General features: G+C 35.1%; 1 protein-coding gene across 4 annotated transcripts in view; it reads left to right on the forward strand.

Moving 5' to 3' along the window:
• Positions 1-23,408, forward strand: part of MYO9B (myosin IXB) — a 115,990-nt gene that overhangs the window by 30,730 nt on the left and 61,852 nt on the right. The window lies entirely within an intron of this gene.

Consider the following 23,408-nt stretch of genomic DNA (forward strand, 5'->3'; position numbering starts at 1 on the left):
TGAAAACTACAGGCTGTAGACAGTTTTGTTGCCATTGCTCAAAATCTTTTTTTTTTCCTCTTTTGGAATTGCTTATATTAACTGCAGTATGGTCTTTTCAGTGCCCTTGGAGGTAAAAAAACAAAATTTATCTTTGGGGACAGGTTTGATTTTTTTGGAAGCAGCTTTCCAAACAACTGATAAATAAATCAGATTATTTGAATTGTGCCACTTTAAGTCTCATATTAGGCATAATGATGACGTGGATTTTCTTATTTGCTTTGTAAACAGGCTTAGAAAGCAATTCCAAACATGTTTTGAGTTAGGACATCATTGTTAAATAAGTGAATAGCCTCACAAGATGATTGCTTTGAGGGACAGTGCTCCTCTGCATGTATTAGTTCTAGGCAGCTTGCTTAAAAAAAAAAAAAAAAAGTTTCATTATTTTTCAAACTCTGCGGTGCAATCCCACCAAAGTCAATAAGTATTTATTGCCTTTCAGTTGTAGACCAAGTTAATTTTTAACTTGGCAACAAAATAGTCATAAATTTGGAGCATTTGATGGTTTGTTTAAAGGATTCCCTTGAGGCCTGAAAAGATATGTAAGATAAGGAAAGTTTTTGGTTTGGTTTTGTTTTTAAATTTGTTTTCTATTCCTTGAAAGGAGAAGTTGACTTGTTTTGAGGTTTGCTTGAAGCTTGTTGCACTTTAACTGTGCAATTTTCAACAAAAAACAGGAAGGGGTCACTGTGGAAAGCTTGGTTCAATCAGCTGATCATGCCCAGGTTTGAATAAGTTAACTGTTTACTGTCTCTGGGTGCATGGCAGGGACACAAAAGGATGAAATTATTGACTCCATTTTGTACCATATGGGAAATATGAAACTAAAACAATTTATATTTCAACAATCTGCTCTTTAGACAGAATACAAACAAAAACAGTTTATTCAGAACATTGCTGTAATTAATATTTAAACTAGTTTCATGGTGAATATTTAGATAGCAGATATTAATTTATGATTTTATCTGTTGTATGTAATTTTAGGAATATTAACCTTCATAAACACAATTTAATAGATATTAGGTTGGAGGAGGAGGTCAACCATGAAATATTGCTATTAATCATAGTAAGTTGGTATGAAATTGTTTACAGTCTCTATAATAGGGCTTGTTGACCTTTTCTTGTGGATCCCTGTGACAGACAGTATGGTGAAGCCCCTGGATCCTTTCCCAGAGTCATATGTTTAAATGAATAAAATAAAATAAAGAATATAGGCTTACAAAGAACACCAATCATATTTAAAAAACAACTATCAAAATATTTTTTAAAAACCAAATTTATGGATCCTAGGTTAAAAACACTGTTCTACATTTAGTTTGCTTCTCTCCTACTTCTATCTCCCTCTTTAAAGTTAAAAATGTTAGCTGTGTTCAATTCAGCAAATATAGATCAAGCTTCTTTTATGCACAATGCCCTATACTTGGTGCTGGAGAAAAAGAGATAAACATTTCCCAGATGGGGTACAGAAATAAGTCAAAGGTAAATTGTAATAGGGATAAAGAATTCCACTGAGAGATACTCTTTAAGAAGATCTGATTGAGAAAATGCCACCTCCACTCCTTGATATTGCATATAAATTTGGGCTTTTTTCAAGGTGTTTTTTTTGTTTTGTTGTGTTTTGTTTTTGCTTACTTTCCTCCCCCCCCATCTTTTTCTTTAAAAAATACTATTTTTTTAGGTGGAACAGCTCTCTAAAGGGGCAGAAAATGAATATTGGGAGAAATTTAGGTAGTGTAAAAATTAAAAGATAATTTAAGAAAAGAAAAAATAATAATAAAATGTAGTGTGGTATTTTTTTTAAACAACACAGAAAATGAAAATTTGTGTGGAAAAATCTTATTTCAAATAGAGAAAACATAAGGACAGGTTATGGCCCTTATAAAGATGGTGACAACTGAGTTAAGTTTTTGAGGAAAAAAATTTCAACAAGTAAGAGATGTGAAGGGAATATGTGCAGCACGGGGTGGGGAGGGGATGGGGGGAGTTGTCTGTGTATATGTGTTTTGTGATGAAGGAACAACCAGTGGTCCAGTTTAGCCAGAATATGAAAGGAGAAGTACAGTGAAGAAGTAAGATTTGAAAAATTAAGTCAGGACTATCTTGGGGCTTTAAGTGCCAGGATAAGTCATTTGAAGGAACTATTGAAGATTTTTTTTGAGTAAGAAAGTGACATGGCCAGAATGATACATATTTTGGCATGTGTGTGTAGGATGGATTAGGGAGGGAAGAGATTGCTCTTAGGGAGTTAGAATAAAAGAGGTGATAGGAAATTGAAATAAATTAGTAGCAAAGGGACTAGAAATGGGGGAAGAGGGTGAAAATGAAAGATATTATGTAGGTAGCATTGATAGGACTTGCCAAGTGACTGGATATCAAGATTGAATAAGGGGAGAGAAGAGTTAAAGATGACCATGAGATTTTAAGATAAAGTGACTAGAAGGATAGTGATGGCATCAACAGAAACTAAGAAGTTTGGATGCAGGCCAGGTTAAGTTCAGCTTTAGCTATGTTGAGTTGGGCTGTTCATCAGATATCTTGGTGATATCTAGGCACCTGAAGATACAAATATGAACTCATGGTGGGCTGAGAGATATTGAGGAATTACCAAGGAGAAATATCCAAATCAAAGAAAAGGTGACAAGGAAAGAGAGGTGCTAAAAGTTAATGGTATTATCCAAACTCATTATCTTTTTCCCTGGGCAGTGCCAGTTCCCTATTAAATTGCTTGCTTCATCCTTGACTCCTCAATGTATTTCCCCCTCTGCATCTAATCTATTACTAGATCTTTTTTACTTTACCTTTTACTTCTATAACATCTCTCCATTCCACTGTCTTCTCTAATATTTCCACACCCCAGTGCACGTCTTTATCATTTCACCTTTGCACTTTTGCAGGAGCTTTCTATTGGGTCTGCCCATCTCCAATCTCTCCTCACTGTCATCCGTCCTCCATTTAGCTGCCAAAGTGATTTTCTTAAAATACAGGCCCAACCTACTCACCCCTTATTCAGTTAACTCCAATGTCTCCCTCTTGCCTCTACGATCAAATACAGAATCTTCTCTTTGACTCTTAGAATCTTTCATAATTTTTTTTTTCCTTTTTCAGTCTTTTTCAGTCTTCTTTTTGTTTGTCCTTGATTTTCAGAAAGGACCATGACATCAGGAAGGTGATGCTATGATATGACAACAACAAACTCCAGCCGTTCTAATCTTATAATTCCCCTCCACCCCACATTACCTTCAGTCCAGTGACACTGAATTTCCAGTTTTTCTTTAGACTCCTTTCTGTTCTCTGGCTTTCTTCAAGTTCTAACTAAAATTTCATCTTCTTTCCTATGCCCTCTTAATTAAGCCTCTTGATTTTTTCCTGTTTATCTTGAATATAGCTTGTTTTTACATATTTGTTTGCTTCTTCTCATCCTCCTCATTAGATTGTATGCTTCTTGAAAGCAAAGATTGTCTTTATTTTTAAGTTTCATTTTAGTTTCAGTTCCAAATTCTCTCCCTTCCTCTGTCCATTGAGAAAGCAAGAAATACAAAACCCATTACAAATATGAAATAATGCAAAACAAATTTCCTCATTAGTCATGTTCGGGGGGGAGGAGGGGAGTAGAAAAAAATTTTTTTGCATTTATCTTCAATTACTTTCCTTTGGTTTTATCTTCTGTATAAGTGTTTTTGTTTTTGTTTTTTAAAGTAAGTTGATCGATTTAATCTCTATGTATCAACATTGGTGTTTTGTGCCATTTTTTATTTTTTCTTTTTTTTCCTCCCTTCATTGGAATAATTTCTTTTCCTTTCCATAATTTAATTCACAAGGGTTCTTCCATACCTCTTGGGTTGACTTCTCTTAAAGAATCTTGTACCATAGAATCATGTCTGTTCTTTCTTTAAAATCTTGAACATCTGTTTTCTCTACACATATCAGCTGTATGTGTGTGTCCATCATTCCTTTTCTTAACTTTCATAAATTCTTGAGGTGGTATGGTCATTTTTTTCCTAAATTTTCTATCTTTTCCATTTAGGCTACCTATTCCTTTTTATTGATTAGAACAAGATGAAACTATCACTTTCCCTCATGTTTCCTCTGCTCTCTTCTAAAGAATGAAATTAATATTAATTAAATTAACATTAAATCAACACTAAATTCAACCAAGAGACATTCTCTGATCTCTTCTATAGTCTGTCAACTCTATCATTCACTTATGAACTCTGTTCTGTTCTTTCTTATGGCCATTCTTTCCATAATTTATTTCCACTATACTATTGCTTCGGTTTCTTTTCCCTTTAATTTCATTCAAATATCCTCTACTTTATTTCTGACTATTTCAGTGGTTTTTTACAAATAGGTATATCTTCTTGATATTCAGTGACATTCTAACATTTTTTTAAAAATCTATTCCTTTTAAATAAACATACTCATCCATTGTTTTACTTACGTCATGACATAAAATCTCACTAATGGCTTTAAGGTTGCATTTGCTCCCTTGCAATAAGAGCTTTAATTACAATACAGAAAATGTGTTAAATGCTTTCTATTTGGGGTACACTGCTAGGTGTGCTGAAGGAGATAAAAAGTTTACTTAAGACACATCTTTTCATAATGATATTAAAATTCTAACACATCAACAAAGTTAGCTATATTGCATAAGTATTTTAGAGAGTTATGAAATGTAGTGATATATGAGGGAAAATATATATATATGGGTCAGAGCAGCATTTGAGTGAGTTGAGCTTTCAGAAATGGTAAGAATAGATAAGAATTTCAGTAGGCAGAAGGAAAGCATTTAGTCATATGGAATAACTTGTATGAATGTAACTATATATAGAACGAATGAAAAAGAAGGGTAGGAAAATAAAATAGCATGGAAAAGAGGTTATTTGAACTTTACTAGCCAAACAATAATAGGAAGCCATTGAAAAAAATTTAATAGATGAGTCCCATGACCAAGTGTATGTGTAAGAACTTTTTTCTGGAGATGATCTAAAAGTGATAGCCATAAGGATAGAAGATGGAACAGATTTAGATGATGTTTGAGAATTAAATTGATGGGATTTTGTAATTATTTGGATGTGAAGTTATTAACATAAGAGATCATATGAAGCATAGTGTCAGAGTTAGAAATAGTGAAGTCAGAAGGAGGAACTGGTTTAGGAGGGAAAAAAAAGAACTTGATTTTGAATATATTGATATGCTGGATATGAATATTGATAGTGGGATTGATAATAGAAATGTGGGTCTAGAGCTCTAGAAAAAAAATTAGGATTGTAGATTTGGATTCCATATTTATTTATTATACTAATTAGCTTAGTAGTAGTAGATATGTTTTTCTCTCATCATTTTCGCTTCTTGATTTTAAAAGTCTTCCTGAAAAATACATTGTTTTCTATCCTTTATTTACACACATTCCATTCATGATCCAGAGTTCATTATTTTTATCTCTTAAATATTTGTCTAGAAATCAAGAGCATGGCCAGGTCCACTGTGTGTAGAATTATGAATCAAGGACAAAAAATGAAAGACTTTAGGGACAAACCTGTTTAGGAATTTGGAATCTGAAAATGGAATTTGGATTTCTGGACTGCACTTATAAAATATAAAAATGATTACACTAGATATCCCATGAACATCTTACACTTAACATATCCAAAATAGAATTTATAATCTTTCCTCAGAAATCCTCTTCTTTTGTTACTGTTAAGAGTAAATTATCCTCCTAATCACAGACTTAGTGCTGTCATCTTTAATTATTCATTCTTACTTCAAGTAGTCCAAACCAGTGGCCAGATTTTCTTTTCTACTTTCTCAATACTGTATGTCCACATAGCTTCATTCACAGAATCCAGTCATAATAAGACCCTCATCACCTCTCACCTGAATTATTGCAATAACCTTTTGATTGCTCTCTTTGCCTGTTGTCTCCTTCCACTATAATCTTGCCCCTCTGCTCAACTTGCCAAAATGATTTTCCTCAAGCACAAATGTTAACTGTCTCCCCTCTATTCAATAAACTCTTCTTTCTTCCCATTACCTCCAAAAGCAAACATGAAGTCCTCTTGACATTTAAAACTCTTCTGGTCCCTTCCTTCTTTTCTAGCCTTCTCATGATTTACTCCTTCTCATACACTGTAGTTCAGTGATATAGGTCTGCTTGCTGTTCCTTAGATAAGACAGTCTGAGCTTTTGTACTGGCTGTCTTCCATGATAGAACTGTTTTTCCTCCTCACCTGTACTACTTAACTTCCCTGACTTCCTTCATCACTCAGTTCAAATCTCACCTTTTCTGCAGGAAACCTTTCTTGGTTTATTCCTTATTCTCTTTTCCCTCAACCTCCCAGTTGTTTTCAGATGACCTTCCATCTTCTCTGTGTAAATACATGTATACACACATCCACACCCACACTCACACTTCTTATAAATATGTAATTACTTACATATTATCTTCTCCATCAGAAAGTTCTTTAAGGGCCCAGTGTTTTTTGGGGGGGTGCTTTTTGTATTTTCTGTCATTGTACCCTCAATCCTTAGCAAAGTAGTTGGCACGAAGATCTTATTAAATTAAAGTAAATAAAAATAAAGTAAATTGAATTTACTATGAAGATATATAGATAAACTGAAGGACGGGGTCATTGCTTTTGATGAACTTAAAATGATCGTCTTATTAGTTTGGTGGAAAATAAATATCTACCTCCCCTCCCCCCCCAAAAAAAAAACAGCTACAATACAGTTTTTAATCAGTGCCCTAAAATATATGTATTGTGAAGAAAATGGATGGTTGGATACTGAGAATGTTAGTTCTGTTGTCAGAAATAAGGTTAAGAAACTGTTGAAGAAAAGTTCATGCCAGCCTAGTCATTTGAAATATTTTTTCTCTTCAAAGAATTACAGTATCCTAAAATAGAGTAGTAAGTAACTCTCATGCTCAATATTGACAGTGCTTGGTGTGGAAAATTGTTTGAACAATTTCCCCGTCTTCTTCCTTTCAGCTAGCAGATAAATTAGAACTGAAATTTTAGGATGATCTTAGTCTCTCAAATAAGGAAGTATTTTTGGTCAGAAAACTCCTTGTTAGGTGGCAAGGATGAAAGTTAGCTGCTGTTTCTGGCTTATTTCAAATAAACATAGTCTTGTAGTTTGTGACAAATGATTTAGGACTTTTTTTAGTCAATGAAAAATAATCATATTTTGAGGAAATCACTTCCAAGAAAAGGATGGAATTGTAGTATTTTTTAAGGATTAAAAATATCTGTGCAGTTTTGAAGTAATTGGTTAAAAACTACAGACTTACAATGGTGGACTTTTACCGCTAGAAGATATTTCTGAAATAATTTAGTCCAGCCATACTACTTATTTTTCAGATGAATAGTAATATCCAGAAGTGAGAAGTCCTACACATAGTTCTCCATATAGAATACTGGTCTCCTAGCTCCCAATCTAATGTTTTTTCCCATTATATTCAAGCTATCAAACTCCTCATGAAGTTTTATATTAGAAAACTAAATGAATAACTACTGGCCTTTTTAGAACATGCTAAATTTCTGCATTGCAAAAAAGTCACTTTTCATGTCCATTTTTGCGGATAGAAGTAGCCTTAAAGAGAAAGGACACTAATGACATTAGAATCATAGAAACAGTTGTATAATTAAGACTTAAAGGACTTTTAAGAACATATAGGCTATTTTATTTTGTTTATTTCTTATATAGACGAGAAAACTACAAAGACTTTTTTTTCCTAGCAGAATTCAGTCTTGGTTAACTAGTTTACACAATCTTAGTTTAGAGGTTCTCTCTGGAATTTGTTTTTGGATGACTCAACTGTTAAACCAAAGCCAGCTTCCCTAAACCAGACCTCAACTATCTGAAATCTAAACTCACAAGATGAAATTTATAAGAAATAGCTGTAAAAGTTTATGCTTGGTTTCAAAAAGTCAGCTATACATTTATAAAATGGGGAACCCCTAACTTAATAGTATTTTATTTAAAGAAGACCCGGTAGTTTTAGTTGGCTTATAAAAGCCAATGGACACCAATAAAGTGAATCTTGGGCTGCATCTATAACTTTATAATGTCTAGAATGAGGGAAGTGATACTTCCATTGTCCTCTGATAAGACAATTTTGAAGTATCCAAGGAAAGTGTCATTGTATTTTTCTCTAAGGCCTTTAAACATGGCAGATAGCTTAGTAAATAGTTGATTGAATGAATGAATGAATATCTAAAATTTCAAAAAATGCTGTCGCAAGTAAAAACCTGACCTCACGAGTAAACTTTATTGTGATGAACTGTATTTTGTAGTGCTTTACTGTGGGTTATACCTAGTTATCTGTGGTAAACATTCTTACAATAAATTGTTGTAACTTTCTCTTAGTTTTTACTCATAGTCCAAGCAGTGTACTCCAAGAGGGGAGAGGAGAAGGAGAGAGACTTTTCATTGCCAACTTCCCCCCTTCTTTCTTATAGCCCAGCTGTGCTTGTGGTCTGAGTTGAAGCTCTTGGCATAGGTTTAATGATACCTCATCTCTGGTTTCCATTCACCATGTTACCAATCACACATAATATACTTAGATTATACTTAGTGGGCGTTAGCAGCAGTCTATTTCAAGGAGAAAGTTACTTTAGTAGGCTTTCCAAACAAGCCTGGAAAAGAAAATAATTTCCATGCCAAAAAGTGGAATTGGCATTCCAATTTTAGTTAACTTCTCAGAGGTGCCTAAATTATGAATGCTTATTAGTAACTTTTATCCTTCTTATGCTGTTTTCCATCTCCACCCCCTTTCACACAGCTGTATACCCTAGAGAATGTTGTTTCAAGTTTGAAAATATCTATTTAAGTGATATGTTACTTCAGAATTACAAAAAATACTTTTAAATATGACTAGCTCATGTTTTTATAGCACTCTTCTCATAACAGCCTTGTGAGGTTGGGAATACAAGTTCACTTCACAAATAAGCAGATTGAGGTTTAGAGGGTTTAAGTGACTCTGCTGCAATCATTGTGCCTTATCCAGGCATATGAAAGGATCCAAAGGCAGATCTTCCGGAAAAAAAGGTCCAAATCCTATTACACCATGTTTGCAGTGTTTCTCTGCTTATCTTCCTTCCTTTTCTCCCTCTTCTCCCCATAAAAATACTGTTTCTTTACCCCCTGAAATGTTTTTGGTAGTTGTTTCACTGATTTTTAAATAATTATAAGCAAAAGTAAATCAACACTGTAAAATTCTTAAAGCTACATTGATTATCACTGTGTCATTTTTATAATAAAAAGTACTACATATTCTGTCCAGTCATATAACAAAACTGTAAAAAAGTTTCATAAAAACAGTATTTGCATTAGTAAAGCTGAGAAATAATTCTAATGACAAGTCAATGAATTTCTATAAGGATATTTAAGGAGTAAAAAGAAATTTGTTCTGCACAGAAGGAAGAGGTAGCTGGGTTTTTTTTTTTTATTTTTTATTTTAGCAAGATCCGCCAAGCAGGGTCAGAGGAAAAGGAGTCAGATGGGAAGCATTGGCAAGTCCCTGCTGAGAGGGATTGAGCCATATGTTTTCTCCTTGATAATAATAGAAATGATCTATTGTCTTCCTGGAATATGTATCCAAGACATGATAATGACTCTCCTGAGACTTGCCAAACCAGATAACTTCTCTCCGATTCTGTGGTACACATGATGCTACAAGCAGGTATTACTCAAGACTATGGAGTCTTGGTTTTTAAAAAAAAAAAAAATTTTAGAGGAAATAGGTGATATTTTTATCATTTCATCATTTCAGGTTGTGTTTGAAAACTGAATTCAGAGTTCTAGTAAATTACAAATTCCTGGCCAGGTAAGAATATATTAGCCTATGTTCCAAATCCTTTAAACTAAAAAGGAAAGGGAAGGGTAAAAAATTGCTTACAAAGATGACTGACAGAGACAGGCAAAACTTTACAGGAGACAAAATCTGAAGGAATAAAACTCAGGATATCACATGCAAAAAACATAAGTAACAAAATGCACTAAATAACTTTTTGAGGCACATTTGACCAAATAGGTACTGCTGTAATATGGTATGTTAAATGTTAATTGCTGGACATACAAATACAAAAAGGAAGAAAATCTCTACCCATAAGGAACTTACATCTTAATAGGGGAAGAATGGAGGAGGGTAGCAGGAAAGAGAGGTTTTTGGTCTGGGAAGTCACAGGGATGGTGAATAAAGCCATAGGGTAGTGTTGATTTAATTACTGTTCATAAAGCAAGAGATAGAAAGTGTTGAGGGCAAGGGTATGGAAAGATGACCAGGTAGCAGTATTGTTAAGTCTGAAACAGTGTAGGTGTATTGATCTCTCACTAATCTGGAGAATTTAGGATCCCTCCATCCCCAAGTAGAAACTTTTGTAAGTCTGAGAAGCAGCATCAAGTGGCAGGGTGCCATGGCAGGAAGATGTCTGAGTAGAACCCAGTTCCTGAGTCTGGTCCAGTATGGAGGACTCTTAATTGTGAACCCCATGACAGAAAGATTGCTCTGGAAAGGGACAGTTTATTCAAAAGAGGTTGGGGGAGGGGAATCGTGCAGTTAACATGCACTTAATAAGTGCATACTGTGTCTGTCACTGGGCTAAATAATGAGGGTATAAAAAAATTTTTCTGATCTGAAAGAGTTCCCATTATAATGGGAGATACAATATGTAAAATAATTTATGTAAAGATTAATTGCACCTGATCTATTTAGTGGAAAGGCTCTAGCATTAAGGGGACCAAGGAAAAGCCCTTGCTTTAGTTGAGAATTGAAGCCAGGAAGCAGAAGTAAGGAAAGAGTACATTCCAAGCAGGAGAAAGAGCAAATGGAAATCCTGGAGTCAAGAGATGGAGGTTTTGTTCAAGGTGAAGCAAAGATTTTAAAGTTTTTTAAGTATATGAAGAGGAGTAGAATATAAGAAGATTGAAAAGAGGGGAAGGGGCCAGGTTTTAAGAAAATGTAAAAGATCATTTTGGTACCTGAGTAGAAGATGGACTTTAGAGTAAGGTGAGGGTAGGGGGTACTAATCACCAAACTTTTGCAGCAATCCAGAAGTAAGGTAATAGTACCACAAGAGAAGTAGTATCAGAAGAGAGAAGATGTGACAAAGAATTGACAGGACTTGACAACACATTCATGGGGGAGGAGACAGGAAGACAGAGTGAAGAGTTGCCAACCTGGCTGACTTGTGATATCTTCAACAACCATAGGGATATTTGGAAGAGCCGTAGGTTTGGGAGTTCATATATAGATGAGTTATATGTTTAAAAGTTATATTTGTGTAAAATTTTTATGAGAATACAGAGAGAGAAAGACCACAAGAGTCAGAAAGAGCTGGTTTTCATGTCCTGCCACTTGATCCTGACGAAGGTACTTTTAGTGACTCAGGCATCTAACTCTGTGACTATTAGATACTAGTTTACTTTGAATAGAATAAATTCCTTACATAAAAGAACTGTCCTGAAATCAAACGTCCATTTTGATCTACATACAAACTTCCTCATCGAAACCTTAATGGAAGCATGAGAAGGGATAGGTAGACTTTTACAAGCATTGTTTTATAGATGACCACATCTTTGCCATCATTCAAGTGACTGAAAGATACAAAGGCTGTACAAATTCTTTTAAGGCAAGAATTATTTTCAAGTTTCCTTTGTACCCAGAATATCTGGCACATAGTAAACAAAAAATGAATGAATTATTGAATCAATAAATAAAAAAGCTTTTTTTTTTTTTTTTTTGGATGAGGCTATTGAGGTTAAGTGACTTACCCAGGGTCACAGAGCTAGGAAGTGTTAAGTGTCTGAGATTAGATTTGAACTTCGGTCCTCCTGACTTTAGGGCTGATGCTCTATCTATTACACCACCTAGCTGCCTCTAAAAAAGCATTTATTAAAAACTTGCTACATGCATACAAATTCAAGGAGAGGAGAGGAAAGCTAAGACAGCCCATGCCTTCAAGATACATTCTAAGGAGAAGAATTTAAGAGAATGTTGATCAGAGAGGGACATTTATTTCCAAAGTTACAAGAATAATGATAAATGCCTTTTTTTTTTTAAGTACTTAATTCAGTAGAACACAATGCAGTTTTAAATGATCTTTTCCAACAGGGTGTTTCTTTTGTGTTTTTAAGTTACAAAAGATCCCTGCAGTCATTTAAGTGTTTATCAATATCCTATGTGTCAAGCATTTTTATGAAAATACAAAAACCTCCCCTTCCCTTAACAAGTTTACATTCTACTGACAAAATAACAGATACATTGATAAGTATACCAAGTAAATTCCAAGTAACTTCTGTTAGAGATTACTATAACAATTGGGATCAGGTTGGGAGATGGCATTTACTTTAGAGAAAGCCAGGAATTCCAGAAGGTTATGGTGAGAAGAGTACAGATTTCCATTTATTGGATCACAGCATGAAGGTAGAAAATGGAATGTCAGATATACCTAATAAGTAGGCCAGTGTAGTTGTAATATATGGTGTCAGAAGATTAATGTGTGATAGTCCTAGGAAAGTAGGCTAGAGCCAGATTACCAGTAACCAACAGGTGAGTTTGTATTTTTTATTAGAGGGGCAATGAAGTCCCTTAAGCCTTTTGAGCCCAGGGATATGGACCTGTACTTTAAAAGTATCTCTAGCTTTTGTATGAAGTGTGATCTAGAGAGGGGAGAGATTAGAGAAAAGGAAACCAACCAGGAAACTATTTCAATAGTGTAGAAAAGGTGATAAGGGCCTAAACTAGAGTAGTGGCCATGTGAGTGGGGAAGGGAAGACTCTGAAAGATGTGGAGATAGAGTTGATAGGACTTAGCAAGTGTTTTTGGATTTGATGAGGAAGAGGGGAAAAGTTGATTAGAGTTTTGGAACCTGAGTGACTGGAAAATTAATGGTGGTCACAATAGAAATAGGGAAGTTACAAAGGGGCAGAGTTTGAGAGCATAAGTTCTGTTTTCAACAGATATCTTAAACTTAAGATATCTGAAACATCCAGTTGGAAATGCCTGGTAGGCAATTGTTGAGTGCTATTTGGGTATTTAGAAGAGAGATCAAAACTGGATATTTAGATCCAAGAGTCATCTATGTAAAGATCCGTAGGGGCCAGTGAAATCATCAAGAGAGTGTAAAAAGAAAAAAAAAGAGAAAAGTCCCAATACAGAGCCTTGAACTCCACCCATATGTAGGGGCAGGACATGGAAAATGATAGCAGAAAAAAAGACTAAGAAGAACAAGTAGGAAAAGTGTCCCAAATAACTAGAAAGGAAAGAATGGCTAAACAACTTTTGATATATAAATTAATGAAATCTTATCACACCATTAAAAAATAGCAAATATGAGTGATTCAGAAAAGCATGGGAAGACTCACTTGTATTAATGGCCAGTAAAATAAACAGATCCAGGAAAGAACAGTAAAATGAAACTGAACACTGCAATTTTAATGACAGCTTGATTCTACAGAGAAGTTGAGAAAATGTGCTTCCTTTCTTTTCAGAGGTCGGGAGCTGTGAGTGTGGAATATTGAATATATGACTCAGTTCAATGTGCTGATTGATTTTGCTGAACTGCCCCCTTTTTTCTCTTTTAAAATCTTTGTTGTAAGGGATAGTTTGTTGAGGGAAAAGTTAAGTAAGAGGGCTTGTATTTGGAAGTGGATGTAATAGAAATGCAAAAGGCAAACACATTTTTAAACAATGTGTTTAAAAATCATTGGCCACCTTAGAATTTTACAGGTTCAGTTTAGTGATGAGGCTAGAAAACAGATTGCAAAGAAAATTTCTGGGAAATGAGAAAGCTGAGGCAACAAGTACAGACATTTTTTCCCTAGGAATTGATGAAAGGGAGCCATATAGAATGGTAATTTGATGGTGAAATCAAATGAATGGTTTTTTTTTTTTTAAGATTTACATACTTGAGCATGTTTCTAAGCATTCCTTTCTAAGAAAGGAAATAGAAAATTTATTCAATATACTCAATAACCCTTTGATCTATATATAATATGATTTTTATAGGTCCTGCCACACAGGACATTTAATACAGAGTTCAGTTCAAAGAAAAATTCCTTATACATGGCAAAGTCATCCAGATACTTCTGTTTGTGCATACTGTAAGGATCGTATCAAGTTCCAAAACATTACAGAGCATTTTTAATGAGCATTCAAGAATTCCACCTTCACTATCCATACAGGGAAAACTGAGTGGATAAAAAATATCAAATATTTAGATCATGATGTTCAATTAGATAGTCAGACAATTCAAATGAATGATAATCTGGGCCCAGAATTATAGAAAATGAACTTGCCATTGAAAATTGCAAAGTTCTTTTAATGATCCCAGACTCTCCTTGAATCAAACATAATTTTTACAACTCTTCTTCCTGTAATTTGTAATTATGAATCATGACATACTATAGTTTCCAAATTAAAGTTGGGAATTATTCAAAGGACAGAAGCATATGGTGAACTTGGCAGGTTGCAACATGTTAGAAAAAAAGAATTATGAATAAGATTTTGTGTAATGAATGTCATCAGAAAAGTATGTATTCAAAAATATGTAATCATAAATGAAGAGCTTGGCCTATGGCAAAACATGGCATATTCTATTTTGGTTCTGAACAACTTGCACATTCTATTGGTGTCCTTACAGTGTCAGTAGAACTCAAGAAAGGCACCCCACCACCATCCTTACGAACATTTGATGGTCCAACAGACATAACATTGACAGAAGTCACATGCTTTGTATAAACATCATAAATGGATTGTAGTCTTCATCATTGGGGGTAATATGAACATCAGTGAGAATGTAGATCCATTCACATATCTCATGACCAGCATGTAGTAAGTGTATAGTAAATATTTGTTGATTAATTAGTTCATTCAAGTAAGGAAATTGGAGTTGGGAAGACATTAAGGTAGAGTAGTGGGGAGAACAAGAGGCAAGACATAGAAAAATATTTGATTATAATACAGAACACCTACAGGAAAAGGGAACTAACTAGAAGAGGAGTTTCAGAAATAGAAAACAAGCCTGACATGGAGACACAGTGGTAACTGATAGACCTTTCAATTAACTGAATACCTTTTGTTGCTTTATGCCAAAAACAAAATAGTTAAAATTTTCTTGATTTGCCTTAATGGTAATTCCATCCTTTAAAAGGCAGAGGAAGAGGCAGAACTTCTTGGCATAATGGCAGAGAGATAGGAAGCAGTATGGCTACCTTTCACAAAACTCTTTTATTAGATATAGAAAGTGCCCCATCCCGAATCCTAATGGGGAAATCCAGAAAAAGTTACAGGAATTCATTTATTCAGGCCAGGTCAGCAGAGAAAGACAAGCAGAGAACTCTGTGGCCCCTGGGACAGGGTTAGATCAGGAACATATTATGTATTCCAGCACTCAGGGAGAGTCTATGGACCAAGGAAAGAGAAAGTTCCAGACCCTTACTCGGGCATTGCAAGAGAGGGAGGTGCCAACTGTCAGCTTTGTTTTTTTACCCAATTTTAAGTCACAGATCCAATATAGACTGAGAACGGGGTAGGGTGTTAATATTCCTAAGTAGGGAGGTCCTAGGCAGTGTACAAAAAAAAAGAACAAGTCTAGAAGCAGCCACATTTTGGCTCAGACCCCAAGTGCAAAGCAAAGTCAGGAAGTAGACTAGGAGAATGAGCAAACAAAAGAGTTTCCTTCATAAAGAGCTATTATATTGTCAGGGACACTCGAGACAAACCCAGAAGAAGAGAATGACTCCAAAATGTTTACAAGCAAAGAAAGCCTCAGAGAAGAACATTGCTTGGCAAAAATTCAACTGGAATTCTAGAAGAGATGAAGTAGGAATTTTTTTAATTTTTATAAATGAAATGAGAGTGCTAGAAGGAAAATTTCTAAAAGAAATGAGAACTGTGGAAGAAAGGAAATTAACAGCTTGGTAGAACAGTTACAATAAGTTCCTTGCAACATAATAATGCCTATGTAATAAATTCTTGAAAATTAGAATGAACCAAATAGAAGCTAGTGATTCTATGAGACAGAAAGGAATATTAAAGTCAAATGACAGAGAGAAGAAGAAAATGTAAAGCATCTCATAGCAAAAGGTAGAGCAACCAAAATAGAAAACTATATCCTATTCTGAATCCATTTCATACCAACAAGACGGAATTTGTTTTTGGATGGAAATAACAAAGAAATTTGGAGAGAAGTAAAAGGAAGTACCATCAAGCATCATCTGATATGCATCCCATATTGTTGAATACAGATTACAGAGGGTTCAGATAACAGGATGAGTAACATTTATTGTTCTAAAATTGAGTAGATTATGTCATTCATTTTCATGTTGAAATTTTGAAGATTGAAAGAATTCTGATCAGGGGAAGTGGATCAGATTTCAAGGTAGAAGGCCACAATGTGTCTCAGGACTAGGCATGGAATCAGAAAAGCCTGAGTATCAGATGCTCATTAGCTTTGTGACTTCAAGCAAGTCACATAACCATTGCCCGCCTCAGTTTTCTTACCTGTAAAAAATGGGGATAATAGTAGCATCTCCCAGGGTTGATGTGAGGATCAAATGAAATAATATTTATAAGTGTTATATATTAATATTACTATTAGAAGGAGCAGATAATTTTAAAGCTGATGGAACTTCATTAAAGATGATGGAAGCAAGGATATGGGATGAATATTTTAAAATTATAATACAATCCTATAAATAGTGTTGTCCTTCAAGCTTAGCATGAGCTGCAATTAGTGAAATAAACAAAAACAATGCCAAAGCTAATTTTTTAGCCACCTTCAGGAAGAAGGAATCAGAAAGAAATACATTCAGGGTAGATGACAGAATGAATAACCAGTGAGAAAGAGAAGGCAGCACTTATTTTGCTTATACTTACTCTATCAAAAAGAGTGATGTTTGAATTTAAAAAAAAAAAAAAAAATTGAAGCGAGAATAAGAAGTCACCTAGCTACCTTTGATAAGTTGTTAGCAGACCTTGGTGAACTCTATTCTGTCATAGAGGATAATTGTCAGATGTGACCCAACCACTGGGAAAGATGCTGGGAAACTGGAAAAACACCACACTGCTGGGGAAGAGCAAATGTCTCAATTTCAAAAATGAGAAAAGAATAAAGACTGAAAACTCTTATGCACATAATCTTGACGTTGTTACCTGATAAACTGGAAAACATTATTAAAAGGACCATTAATGACCATCTGGAAAAGTAACAGGTCATCAGAAATAGCCAGTATGACTCCATCAGGCTCAGGTCATAGTAGACTAAGCTTGAAACTTGGGGTCCTAGGCTAGTAGTTCAGAATGAGTTTCACACTCTTATTTTAGAGAAGATAGGCACTGATTCAGTGACAATACAAGTGGATGAATTCAAAAGTAATTGGGATAGGTACTTAACTCCTTGCTATTTAGCTATTTTATCAGTGATTTAGATGAAGGCATGACTTAAGCATGTTTGTTAAATTGGTAGATGACATAAAGTTTTCAAGAGTACACACTGGTATCAAAGTTTGGATCTAAAAAGGACTTGCTACATTGGGCCAAATACAATAAGATGAAACTTAATAGAGATAATTGTTTAAGTCTCATATTTAAGTTTTCAGAAAATCAACTTTATATAGGTATAATATTGGGAAGACTAGACAGCAACTCACCTAAAAAACATGTGGGGTTTTCAATTCATTGCCTGCTCAATATGAGTCAACAGTGTGATAAGGCAGTCAAGAACATTGATTCATATTTGAGCTATGTTGAAAGACCCAGTGTCCAGTATTATTAGGGAAATGATAGCCTTACTGTACCCAGTCAGACCACAAGTGAAGTCTAAGTCTTGGGTACTAAGATAGGATATTGATAAGCTGGTGAGTATTCCAGAAGTGGGGGACCAGGATGGTCAAAGGTTTTGAATTTATGTCATGAAAATTGAGAATGTTTGAGTATATGAAGAAAAAACTCAAAGGGAACATGACGATTATCTCCCATTATTTGTAAGATTCTGATAGAGAAACTCTCTTGTTTGACTTCACCCTGCAGGACAGAAATAGTTGAATTAAGGTCTTCTTGACTCCATTCCCGGTGCTCTATCCACTGTACCACCTAGCTGCCCAACACAGAGGTGGTCATTGTTGTTTGTCTTTCATTCTTGAAAAGGACCATCCCATAAGGGAGGTGATAATCGTGATAATCAAGTGAATTGGATTAAAGTGAGGGAGGGCTACACAAAGTCACCTGCCTCACTTTCCCCTCTAGAGCCATATGGGTCCAGTCACAAATTACAGATCAAAATCACTGGAGATGGCCCCAACAATACATAGCTCAGACTTTATTGGAAGACTTAGGATCAGAGTATTGGTAATTTAGAGTAGAATTTACTTCTTAGAAGCCTTTGAGAATTGTTTCAGTCTTTATATTGGAATCTCTGCCTGACTTACTGAATCCGTGCTAATTGAATTTCCATTTATATATGAGAGATCTATAGTATCTGGAAAGGTGATGGGTGTGCCTACAGTTACATAGCTGGATTAGCAAAATTTGAACCCAAGCCTGCTGACTCCAAAGGGTCCTCAGCCCGCTTTCTCCTGTACCATACTCCCTCCTGGGCATAATCAAAAAAGCATTTCAAATTCATACAAATATAAAAGCTATAAATTGTAGCAAAATTCAGCAGCAGATTCTAAATATCGGATGTGTAACAACAAAAGGAGGCAAGCACTCCCACTGCCTGAAATCACAAAAGAGCAAAAGAATATTAGATGTGACCACAGTCTTCCCTGTAAGTTGAGATGTCATTTCCCTTCCTGGAGGCCTAAGTTACCTCCTCATTAAAATGAGAGATTTAAACATGTGATGTTGAAGGTCCCTTCTTGGACAAAGATGTAATTTATGACATTTGCCATTAAAATGAAATTAACTTTTCAAGGATTAATGGTGAATATCAAACTAGAAATATAATTTTAATGTAACATTTTGTTGAATCCATATCAATTTTATAGGCTTTATGGAGGAAGTGCTATTAGTATTTTGCCTTTTTTCTAGTATGTTTGCCATATTACATAATTGCTTATATCCTAAGATCTCTTCCTTCTATCATTGCATTTCATAAAAGCCATGTTATTTAAATCATTTTCTTTTAACATTGTTATTTTATTTGTATTAATTTGTTATAAAATTTTATGTGGGTTAAAATTCCAGTGATGAGTATAAATGATAATAGTCCTACTTCATATGAGCACTAAACACAGTTCTCACAGCTTGGAATATAGAAATATAAGCCAGATATTTTTAGATTGGCTTTTGAAAAGTTGCTCTATGCTGAGACTACATACCAGACATGTGAGATCATTGGAGCTATGGAGCAGGTTTAAGCCATATACATCACTTATGAGAGTAATTGCAAAATAAAACATCTTGGTATTTAGAAGTCAGGCAAGACTAGGTGATCTTCTCAATAGTTGCATAACTGTAAATTTACCATTTTCTGGGTTGTTTAGATTTTTTGCATTAATCAACAAGTCAAGTCATCCAGTCTTATTTAAGTGCCTGCTATGTGTTGAGCATGTGCTAAGGACTAAAAAAAGAAATTCCTGTCCTCAGCAAGCTCACAGTTTAACGGAGGAGACAACAAGGAAATTATTATATCTAAGCAAGAGATATAGAGAATTAACTGGAGATTATCTGGAGGGGGGAAAAGGGGAGAAGGCCCTGAGATTGAGTAGGAATGGAAAAAAAACATTGCAGAAAGGAAGGATTTCAGCTGAGACTTTAAGGAATCCAGGAAAAAGAAGAGATGGAAATAGAAAGATAAGAATCTCAGGGGTGGGAAGTAACTAGTGAACATAATTGGATAGCCTGGAATCCAGTATCCTTGGAATGAAAATAATATAGAGATTAATAAGGTATAAGAAAGTTTAAAAAATAGAAGTGGGCCAGGTTAAGTGAAGCAGTAATCATGTCTTGAGCAGGTAGGTAGTGCAGTGGACAGAGCACATTTACTAGATGTTGACTGGGCAAATCATATAACTGTTTGCCTTAGTTTCCTCAAACGTAAAACAAGCTGGAGAAGGAAATGCAAACCACTCCAGTTGCCAAGAAAACCTCCCAAATGGAGTCGCCACAAAGAGTCAGATAAAACTGAATGACAACAAAAAGCATTTATTATTTCCTCTATGCCAGGCTCTATGCTAAACATTGAAGATACAGAGAAAGGCAAAAGACAATCCATGAGCTGGAAAAGTTCACAATTTAATGGGAGGGACAACATGCCAACAACTATCTATAAACCAGCTATAGACAAATAATTAAGAAATAATCAGCAAAGAAAAATAACTAGAATTAAGGGAAATCAGGAGAAGTTTCTTGTAGAAGGTGGGATTTTAAGTGGAAATTGGAGGAAACCAGGAAACCCAATAGATGGAAATGAGGCATGAGGAACTAGAGAAAATGCCTGGAGCCAAGAAATGGAGCAAAGAAGCTAGCCGCTGGATCTAAGAACCTATGGTAGGGAAGAAGGAGACAGCTGATTAGAAAGGTGAAAAGATAGGGAGTTTAGATCCTGAAGGGCTTTGAACACCAGAGAATTTTATATTTGATCCTAGAGATGATTAAAAAAAAAAAACTGCTAGAGTTTAGTGATATGAGAGTGACATGGTCTGATTGTATTTTAGGGAAATCACTTTGACAGTTGATGATGGAGAATTGTGATAAACAAATCAGCCAATAGGTTATTGTATCAGAAGAGAGAGGAAAGCATATTCTAAAGATGTTACAAAGGTAACAAAATAGAGGGATTGAATTCTGTTTTGGACATGTTGAACTTAAGATATTCACTGGACATCTTGTTGAAAATGTTTATTGAACGCAAGACAATATTGGAGATTAGCAGAAAGTGAAGAGGGGACCCCGAAATGCTTAAGAATCCTTAAAGGAGAAAATCTTCTTAAAGGATTTTTAGAGTTTCAGGGACCCCACTTCAAGAGAGGATAGATCTGGATTAATAGATTTGAGAATCAGCAATATAGAGATAATCATCAAATCCATAGGAGCTGATGAGATCAACCAAGAATCAACTTCAATTCATGAAGAGCAGGCTCCATAAGTAAGGTGACTCCATGAAGACTTGTTTCTTCTCTGCTATCTCTCATATGACCACTGCTACTATCTCAAAACCAAAGAAATATACCAAAGAAGTCAATGAAAACAGGAAGAGGAGAAGGGGATACAGTTCCCCACAAAGTAAATTAAACAATCAAGTCACATTGTAGGTTCACCACTCTGCATTCAGTGTTACTCATGTGCCTACCTCATGCTAGATAAGACAAATTAGGTTCAGATTATTACGACTCTGATCTAGCACGCTTCATCTTTTTGAGCCCCAGTTTCCTCATCTGTAAATGCGGGGTATCTTCCAAGGTACCTTCCAGCTTTGCATCTATAACTTTTTGGCTCAAAGGTAGGAAACCATTCTTACTTTCTATGAGTGGATGGAATTTATTTGCCTGAGATAACAGAACTAATACTGGAATAATATATTTTTTCCCCTTCAAAAAACAAAAAGCAAACCTTGATGCAACAATTTGATCTTGGAGTCTATAAATTTGATCTTGCTTTTTTTGTATACAAATAAATTTATTTTGATAAATTGATTTCCCTAGTAATCTTCTGTTTTATTTTATGTACTTAAAAACTTTATTCTGAGAAGGAGTCCATATATTTTGCAAGGCTCCCAGAAGTCTCTGTGATAGCTCCTGCCTTAGGGAGAGACTACAAAAGGAAGATTTAGTTTTGAATTGGTCTCTTTATTGTAAAAGAAAAATAAAAGTAATTTTTTCTTCACGTTTTTTACTTGGGCAAACTGCCTTTTGATAGAAAAGCTGAATCCTTTAGTGTCCTTTCACAAAATTTAAAAATAAAAAATTCTGGGCACATGAAATTTTGTTGGTGGCTTTTTTTTTGGGGGGGGGGGGCTGAGGCAGTTGGGATTAAGTGACTTGTCCAGGGTCGCACAGCTAGGAAGTATTAAGTGTCTAAGACTAGATTTGAACTTGGATCCTCCTGACTTTAGGGCTGGTGTTCTAACTACTGCACCATCTAGCTGCCCCCTTGTTGATGGCTTTTAAGAAAGATTCAGGAATCCGTACAATATGGAAAATATTCCAGCATAATTTTCCAAGATGTGAGATCATTTTTTATAGCACATCCTTTATTTTTACTTTTAGCTCTAACATGGTTAACTCTTAAAATTTCAGTTTTAAAAATCAGTTTCATAAGGTTCATTTTATTTCTGTCTACTTGGATACTGCTTAGACTGTGGTTTTAAGTGTTCTTGTACAGACATAGCACTATTTTTGGAACAGGAAGTTGGTCCGTCTTGTGACCCTGATAAAACAGTCACTTTATGATGACTGAAGAAGACTTCCTATTATGAAGATGCTTCCAGACAGTGATCTCCTCTCTGATGCTGCTTGCTTTTGCCTTCAGGGGAAACTTCCTTACACAATATATTCATTCTTGTTGACCTAGTTAGGTATTCTAGAACATTTGGAAATTGTCACATATTTTATCTTCTCAGCCTCTCACAGCTCCTCTGTTTTCTTTTTTTTTTTCATTGTAATGCAGAATTTTTGATGTTTAGCATTAGCTGATTTAGCAGAATAAATATTCTGCTCTTTTAAACATTAAATTATTTAATTAAAATATTTAATCCAAGTTTCCAAAAACTCCTTTAGAGTAGTTTGTCTTTTGACTATGAACAGACCAGCTCTGCTAAAAGCTGCGTCTTGAGCCTTTATTCCGTTCCTCTTTTTGACTTCTACTTCCAAAACATATATAGGAATAGCTCTTGAAATTACATCATCCATGTCATAGCCGTTAGCTATAAGTGCACCCCAAGTCTCTGTCCTGTTCCTTTTTATATTCTCTCCTTGATGACTGTATCAGCTCTCCTGCGTTTCATAGTTTATGCAAGTGACTCCTATCTCTATATACTTAGCCCAGATCCCTTTTTTAAGCTCCAGTCCCACATTGCCAACAGCCTTCTAAGGCATTTCAAACCAAATGCTGCATAAAAACAGAACCTTTCTCCTCCCATCCCCCACAGTTTTCCAGGTTCACAACCCCAACTTTATCCTCAACTCTTTACTCTGCCCTTGCTCCATAAAGCAAATCAGTTTCCAAATCCTGCCATTTCCACCTCCACAGCACCTCTTTTGTATGACTCCCTAGCATTACTCACCCAGACCACAGGCCTTAACTCAGTCTATCACCTATTGCCTGGAGTATTATAGTGATCTTCTAATTGACCTCCTTGCCTCAATTTCTTCCTACTCCACTCTTATCTTCCCTATGACTAGCAGAGAAATTTTCCTATAACATA

Source organism: Antechinus flavipes, chromosome 1 (assembly GCF_016432865.1).
Source record: "Antechinus flavipes isolate AdamAnt ecotype Samford, QLD, Australia chromosome 1, AdamAnt_v2, whole genome shotgun sequence".
Taxonomy (NCBI): Eukaryota; Metazoa; Chordata; class Mammalia; order Dasyuromorphia; family Dasyuridae; genus Antechinus; species Antechinus flavipes.